Source organism: Eucyclogobius newberryi, unplaced genomic scaffold (genome assembly GCF_026437365.1).
Source record: "Eucyclogobius newberryi isolate DKJ021-1_F unplaced genomic scaffold, fEucNew1.0.hap1 SCAF_7, whole genome shotgun sequence".
In the NCBI taxonomy this organism is placed as follows: Eukaryota; Metazoa; Chordata; class Actinopteri; order Gobiiformes; family Gobiidae; genus Eucyclogobius; species Eucyclogobius newberryi.
The window spans coordinates 7278390-7285665 of record NW_027316389.1 but is presented as its reverse complement, the minus strand read 5'-3'; positions in this window follow the sequence as shown (position 1 = coordinate 7285665).

The following is a 7276-nucleotide window of genomic DNA, read 5'->3' as shown; positions in this document are numbered from 1 at the left end:
CTTCTCAACTGGTGAATACTATTTATGTGCATGTGAGTCGTTTGTTTAGTCTCTTAAGACGGTTTTGGGTTGAAAACAAACCTTTCAGCCCTTGAACATAAAGAAGAAACGTGTTAAATACAATCCTCACACAGTTGGATAACATCTGGCACCGAGAGCGTCACGGATGTACAACAGTGAATCATCTCTGAGGGAGCGAGCAGCAGCAACAAAAAGAAAAATACAGACCGTCTGGAGGAGGAATCAGATCGAATGTAGCCATGAGCGTAAAAAGACTTGGCTACAGGGTCATAATTAACACAGAGCATTGTTATTCTACTGTGTAACTCTGCAAACCATCAAATATCCTGTGTTATTCTGGCAAAAACCTGCTAATACTGTGATTTTTAGAGCTCTTCAAACATATCCTGAAATGCATAGGTTTCTTCTATTAGTTTAGCGGTTTATGTTTCAGTGTATATACTCGTTTGAACAAGGATTAATACTGAAAAACGATTGCAAACGGGACCAAATTTGACCTTTCGTGAATAGTGTTCGAATAGTCTCGATCCATATCAGAACTTGTATCAGACGACGTTGTAAAGAAAGCATTATTTTTTGTTGAAATATAGTCTAAATATAGTGTTTTATTGTCATTGTAGTTCGAGTATACTTCAAAATCAAGTTTTAATTATTTTAAAGAGATTAGAGAGGAGAGAGGAGACTGCCCAACACGGTTTAACTGACAAGAAATTGTGATTGATTTTTGCAGAATAGGTTCATACGGTTTCTGCATAAAACTGTCAAAAAACACAGTATATTTTCTTTTTTATTTAATTTAAATTTAAATATTTTTATTTTTTAAATTAATCAATACATTTGATATATTTTTTTAATTAATTAATTAATTAATTAATACATTTTATTTGACTTTTAAAAAAAAAAAAAATTAAGCTTTCCTTTACATTACATTACAATATCGCCCAGAAAGTAAATGTGTTGTATGTGTTGTACACATCTGAACTTGGTAAAGAGCCACGTTGTCGTTGCAGGTTCAGCCAATTCCTGGACATTTACTGCATAAATATGAAATACGGTGCAAAGTGTCATTCATTACAAAGTGTGAAGTGTGGCAGATGGTTTCAGTGCTGGGCGTACACATAAATGAGCCTTTTGCACTTTCGTTTAAAAGGTTTCGGTCGCCTCTTGATGCGGCCGCTCTTCCATCTGTGTCAGTGTTTTTCCTTTTGATCATGTTAAATACACATTAACAAGCGCTAGCCTTATGTCACAGACTTTCACCGACTTACGCTGTCTTCTTCACAAAATCATGCTCCATAAGCGCGTGGTTAAAACATAATAAATACAAACTGTCATGGTGGTGAACAGATGGGTCTAAGAAACATGCAATGGTCGCCTTTGGCCCGCAGTGGTCACTCACACTGTTACTGATCACGATTTTGGAAAACGGCATATGGTCATTTAGCATTTCACTTAAGCCTTTTTACAAACTTTTATTTTACCGTGCAAAACATTAAGATACAATTGGCAAAGTTAGTCCGTTTTAATGACATTTTCCTATTGCACGCCGTTTGCTTCTGTCCGAGTGCGTCGCCGTTTGACGTTAGATTAACCTGTTGTGCTTTTAGTTCATTGTGGGTATTTTAATGTTGCGTCACATAGTTGTCTCCATGGAGATGTATACATTAAATGCTTTTTGGTGGCACGTTCCAGGCAAAGGAGTGTTCCAAACTGTAGATTCCATATTATCTAGGCTTTTTGTGAATACTGTGTGTATTTTAAAATCAAACTGTTATAATTACGCCCAAAAAACGGCAATTTGAGCACAGTTTGTACCTCAAGAACTGTATTTATTCCCACAATGTGTCCTTGTATAAAATGGCAACTTTTATGTGATTTTTTTTTTTTCCTGATGTTTTGATTGACGCGTCAAACCTGCATCAACCAAAACGCTTAACTTCACAACCGAAATGGGAAAGAAACAAATGAAAGAAATGTTGCCTTCAAATGAATGTAGCCGCTTATGTTGCCAAGATATTTTATGTCAATTGTGTCGTAACATTTAAATCAATTCACTTAAAATCTACCAAAATATCAGAATTCTAGTTGGGGCAGATGTTTTTGCGTAAAGTGCCTATGACTTTAAGCATCACGACCTGGAGCCTCCGGTTTATCACGCGGCGATGTAGCATGTCATTCGCGCACACGTTGGGACCTTCAGTTTTGCCAATCGCTAATCCGCCGTCGGTTATTTTACCGTGAAAAGAATTGCGGAGTGAACAGTTTCCTCGTCAGACTTCCAAATCACTCTGTGGCATTCAAAAAATATAACCCAATATATGAACTGGCACGTGTTCCTATCTCGCCTTGTGTTTGAGCATCTGTGTTTGGTGTGTGTGTGTGTGTGGCTGTGTGGCTGTGTGTGTGTGGCTGTGTGTGTGTGTGTCTGTGGGTGTGTCTTTGTGTATGTGAGGCTGTGTGTGTGGCTGTGAGTGTGTGTGTGTGTGTGTGTGTCTGTGTGTGTGTGTGTCTGTGGGTGTGTCTTTGTGTATGTGAGGCTGTGTGTGTGGCTGTGAGTGTGTGTGTGTGTGTGTGTCTGTGTGTGTGTGTGTCTGTGGGTGTGTCTTTGTGTATGTGAGGCTGTGTGTGTGTGTGTGTGTGTGTGTGTGTGTGAGTGTGTGTGGCTGTGTGTGTGTGTGTGAGTGTGTGTGTGTGGCTGTGTGTGTGGCTGTATGTGTGTGTGTGTGTGTGTGTGAGAGGGTGTGTGTGTGTCTGTATGTGTGTGTGTGTGTGTGTGTGTGTGTGTGGCTGTGTGTGTGTCTTTGTGTATGTGAGGCTGTGTGTGTGTGTGTGTGTGAGTCTGTGCGTGTGTGTGTGTATGTGTGTGTATGTGCGTGTGTGTGTGTGTGTGTGTGAGTCTGTGCGTGTGTGTGTGTGTGTGCGTGTATGTGCGTGTATGTGCGTGTATGTGTGTGTGTGTGTGTGTGAGTCTGTGCGCGTGTGTGTGTATGTGCGTGTATGTGTGTGTATGTGCGTGTGTGTGTGTGTGTGTGAGTCTGTGCGTGTGTGTGTGTGGCTGTGTGTGTGCGTGTGTGTGTGTGTGTGGCTGTGTGTGTGTGTGTGTGTGTGCGTGTGGGGCCCGTCTCTGCTTCGCCTCTGCTATCAGCTCTGCTCGGTGACACTGATGCCGCTGTAAAGAGAAGGGGAATTTCATTACACGCCTGTCATACCTGCTGCCTCCTCAGCCCCGTCACACTCGCCCCGGCTTTCGGCGCCCTGTGGGGACGCAGTGTAGACGTGCGTTCGTTTCCCGCGGCCTGACCCGGCCCGACCGCTAAAACGGCATCGTCTCGCTCGGAGTGGCCCCCCCGACGTGGCAAATGAGGTTCAAGGTTCATTTGTTAGTCTTAGCCAAAAAACATGACAGAGACAGAACTGTGTTTTTCAAGGCCCAGTGATAGTTATTTGTTAATTGTCGATTATTGCTGTAATATCGAATTTTATAAGCCGCAACAGCCCAAAAAAAAGCATAATAGAGAAGAAAAAAACATATATAAGTCGCACTGGAGTATAAGTTGCATTTTTGGGGGTAAATATATTTGATAAAAGACCAAGAACAGACATTTCATCTTGAAATGCAATTTAAAATAATAACAGATGAGAGAACGTGGTGAATAGGTGTACGTATGCTAACGCTAACACCTTCAGCTACATGACGTATGCTAACGCTAACACCTTCAGCTACATGACGTATGCTAACGCTAACACCTTCAGCTACATGACGTATGCTAACGCTAACACCTTCAGCTACATGACGTATGCTAACGCTAACACCTTCAGCTACATGAGGCACAGACAGAACTGTGGTAAGTGTCTGGTATGTTAACGTAACATATGAACAGTTATTCAGATAACTATAGCATAAAGAACATGCTAACAAGTTTAGCAAAGCATCAGTTTTACCCCAAATCACTAAATCCACTGAATTCTTCTTCCTCTGTGTCACTTCTAAACAACTCCACAAACTCCAGAGGAAGAGGAAGTGCAGATTCTTCTTCTGCGTCGCTTAGAGCCTAGAGCGCCCTCTTGTGGTTGTCAACAGGTGAGATGTGGTTGCCAGTGTGACAATAACGAATAATATCACATCCCGGCCAAAACCATGAAAAACGTGTAGTCCGGAAAATACCGTATATTCTTTTTATGTATAGGGTATAAAATGTATTACATTTTTTATATTCAAATACAATTCAACTCCAGCTTTCTTTTAAATTTTAAACAATTTCCCTAAGCGCTACAGATATGTTCATCATGAACTTAAATTCATTAGAAAGTGTTATACACTTTTTAACGTGCCGACCCACTGAGCTGAAAAGGTGAATTATTCATTTGTATTCTGATTGTGCGGTAGTTGTAAACATGAAATTACCATGCATTTTCTTTTTCTACATCATTAAAATATATTTTTAGTAAACTTTTTAAAATTAGTTTAAAGGAGTATCTATAAATCAGGACGCATTGCAACAAACTTTGAGTATTGAGATATGCATCATTCAAAAATACTCATAACATAAATAAATAACAATAAAACATAAATAAAATAAATACAATAAATAAAATGAAATTACAATGAACTTCAACATTTTAATATTAATTTTGCTGGTAGACTATTTCTTTGTTTTGCGACTGTAAAAAGGTGAACAACCACAGCTCTAGAAGACGCGGTTCATGACCTGGACCTGCCTAATGCAAACACTGGTTCCTATAGTTGAGTGTGATCAGTTTTGAGTCCCCACATGGCATGGTAAACACGCACACACACACATACAGGGACAGAGGGGTTCAGAGTTCTCACTGTCGCTCGTCGATATCGCACCACACTGCTGCTGTAACACTGACCTCATTAAGCTGTATTTTCCACACACAAACTCCTGAAACTCTAATGGGCTCGACACGCGGGGAAAAACACCAGCGAAACTCAGGGCACCAGGTTTAAATCCAACGCACGGTGAGTTTTACTTTGCTCCATGTCGATCCGTTCTGTCAGCTCAATTCTGAAACTCCTGCTCATTGGCTGTATAGTGTAGGTTACGGCAACAAAAGAGCTACATTTTTCAGCTTTGGCATGTACAAATCTTTCACTTAATTTAGTCCTACATGAAGGTTTTTTTTGTAAATGTGACAGTAGTTGCACCTGTTGTCCGGCAGGTGCAATTGTAAACCTGTTACTAATGTGGATTTTTGCCATTTTCACTGGGTCAAACATGTAGAGTTCAAAAACATCACGTTTTACAGACGTTTGAATGCAAACCTGCTGTTTGCTGAAATGAAATGCCACTAGGAATGTTCAGTTCTTCACTTTTACACCGGGTAAGTCGAGTGGGTAGGGCAGCAGCACATATGCAGCATCCACGTGCACCGACTTGCCGAGCTGTCCTGTCTAATAAAGCCAAATACCAAATATATAATAAAAAATGGAAGAGCAATTACCGTATTTTCCAGAAAATAAGTTGCACCAAAGTATAAGTCGCACCAGCCAAAAAATGCACAATAGAGAAGAAAATAAACATATATAAGTTGCACTGGAGTATACAATGCGGTTGCAAGTGTGAAAATAACAAATAATATCACTTTTAAGTCGCTCCGGAGTATAAGTATAAATATAAGTATAAGTCGCACCCCGGCCAAAACTATGAAAAAAGGTGCGACTTATGGTCCGGAAAATACAGTACGCTAAAAATATGTATTTACACAATCATGAATTATTATTATAATTTAACAAATAATTGCATATACTAGATAAATACACTGCTATTTTGTATGTATTTATTTTTTTCAAATTTTAGAAAGGTAACAACATTGCATGGGCCTCGCTTAGAATTTCTCAGTATTTGTTGGTTATGGGCCCAAGACAAATATTGGATATCGATAGTAACTGAGAGTGTGCTACATCGTGTACCTTTTAAGAAAAACACGAACACTTCCAAATCACCATGTTTTAGAGAGTCTAACAAGCACGAATGTTCTTGTAGATAAAACTGAATGTATCTTTAATCCAAAGGTTATTTTCTCCTCTAACACTTTCCTCTTTTATACTCGTGAGACCTTCACAATGAACGGGGAACGGCACGCAATTAGTGAACAAGGATACGCTTTACATTTTAATAGAGAACGCCACTTAGGATGAGGATGTGTCTGTTTAATGTACCTGCTAGAACAAGAATAAGACCGACTCTAATGAAGGATGACAACAGTGAGTATCTTTCACCACGCGCTCTCCAGTCGGCATGAACGACGACCACGAGGTCAGCCCGGTTTACTCACCGGGACGTAAGGGATTTTTCTTTCTTGCCGTTTTGGTAGAGCCGGTGAGCAGTGAGCGCTACGAAACAAAAAGTAATATAATAGGGAGTGTTTGCAGTGCCGCGGCGCGCGGCCGAAAAAGCCATGTTATTTTTGTGCCTGAAACTGCGCCGCTATTTGACCGCGGTTTAGCGCCGTTTTAGACCGCGCCGGGTTAAGGTTAGGGTTAGGGTTAGGGTTAGCCATGAGGCTATAACGGGCTATAAGGGAAATGCCGCGGTCCCTGAAACTGCGCGGCAATTTGACCGCGCCGCGGCTCTCCAGCCACGGCCAATATAATAAGAGGATTACCGTATTTTCCGGACTATAAGTCGCACCTTTTTTCTTAGTTTCGGCCGGGGTGCGACTTATACTTATATTTATACTTATATACTTATACTCCAGAGCGACTTATATGTGATATTATTTGTTATTTTCACACTTGCAACTGCATTTTATACTCCAGTGCGACTTATATATGTCTTTTTTCTTCTCTATTATGCATTTTTTGGCTGGTGCGACTTATAGTCCAAAAAATATGGTACTACTCGTATCGTTTAAGAGTGCGTTCACATTTGCACAAACGCCACATTCAAACTGAGACTACCGTATTTTCCGCTCTATAAGGCGCACTTAAACGCCTTTCATTTTCTCCAAAAATGACAGCGCGCCTTATAATCCAGTGCGCCTTGTATATGGATTCATTCTGGTTGTGATTACTGAACTCGAAGCAATTTTGCGTGGTACATGTTTTGTTTCACTTAATGCGCCTTATAATCCAGTGCGCCTTATGAAAATGTATCGGAAATAGACCATTCATCGACAGTGCGCCTTATTGTGTGGAAAATACGATAAACTAGGACTGAACCTGGAACTGGACATGAACAGGACTCAAAGCCGGACCAAACAAGTCCAAGAGTGAACGAAGAGTGACCGA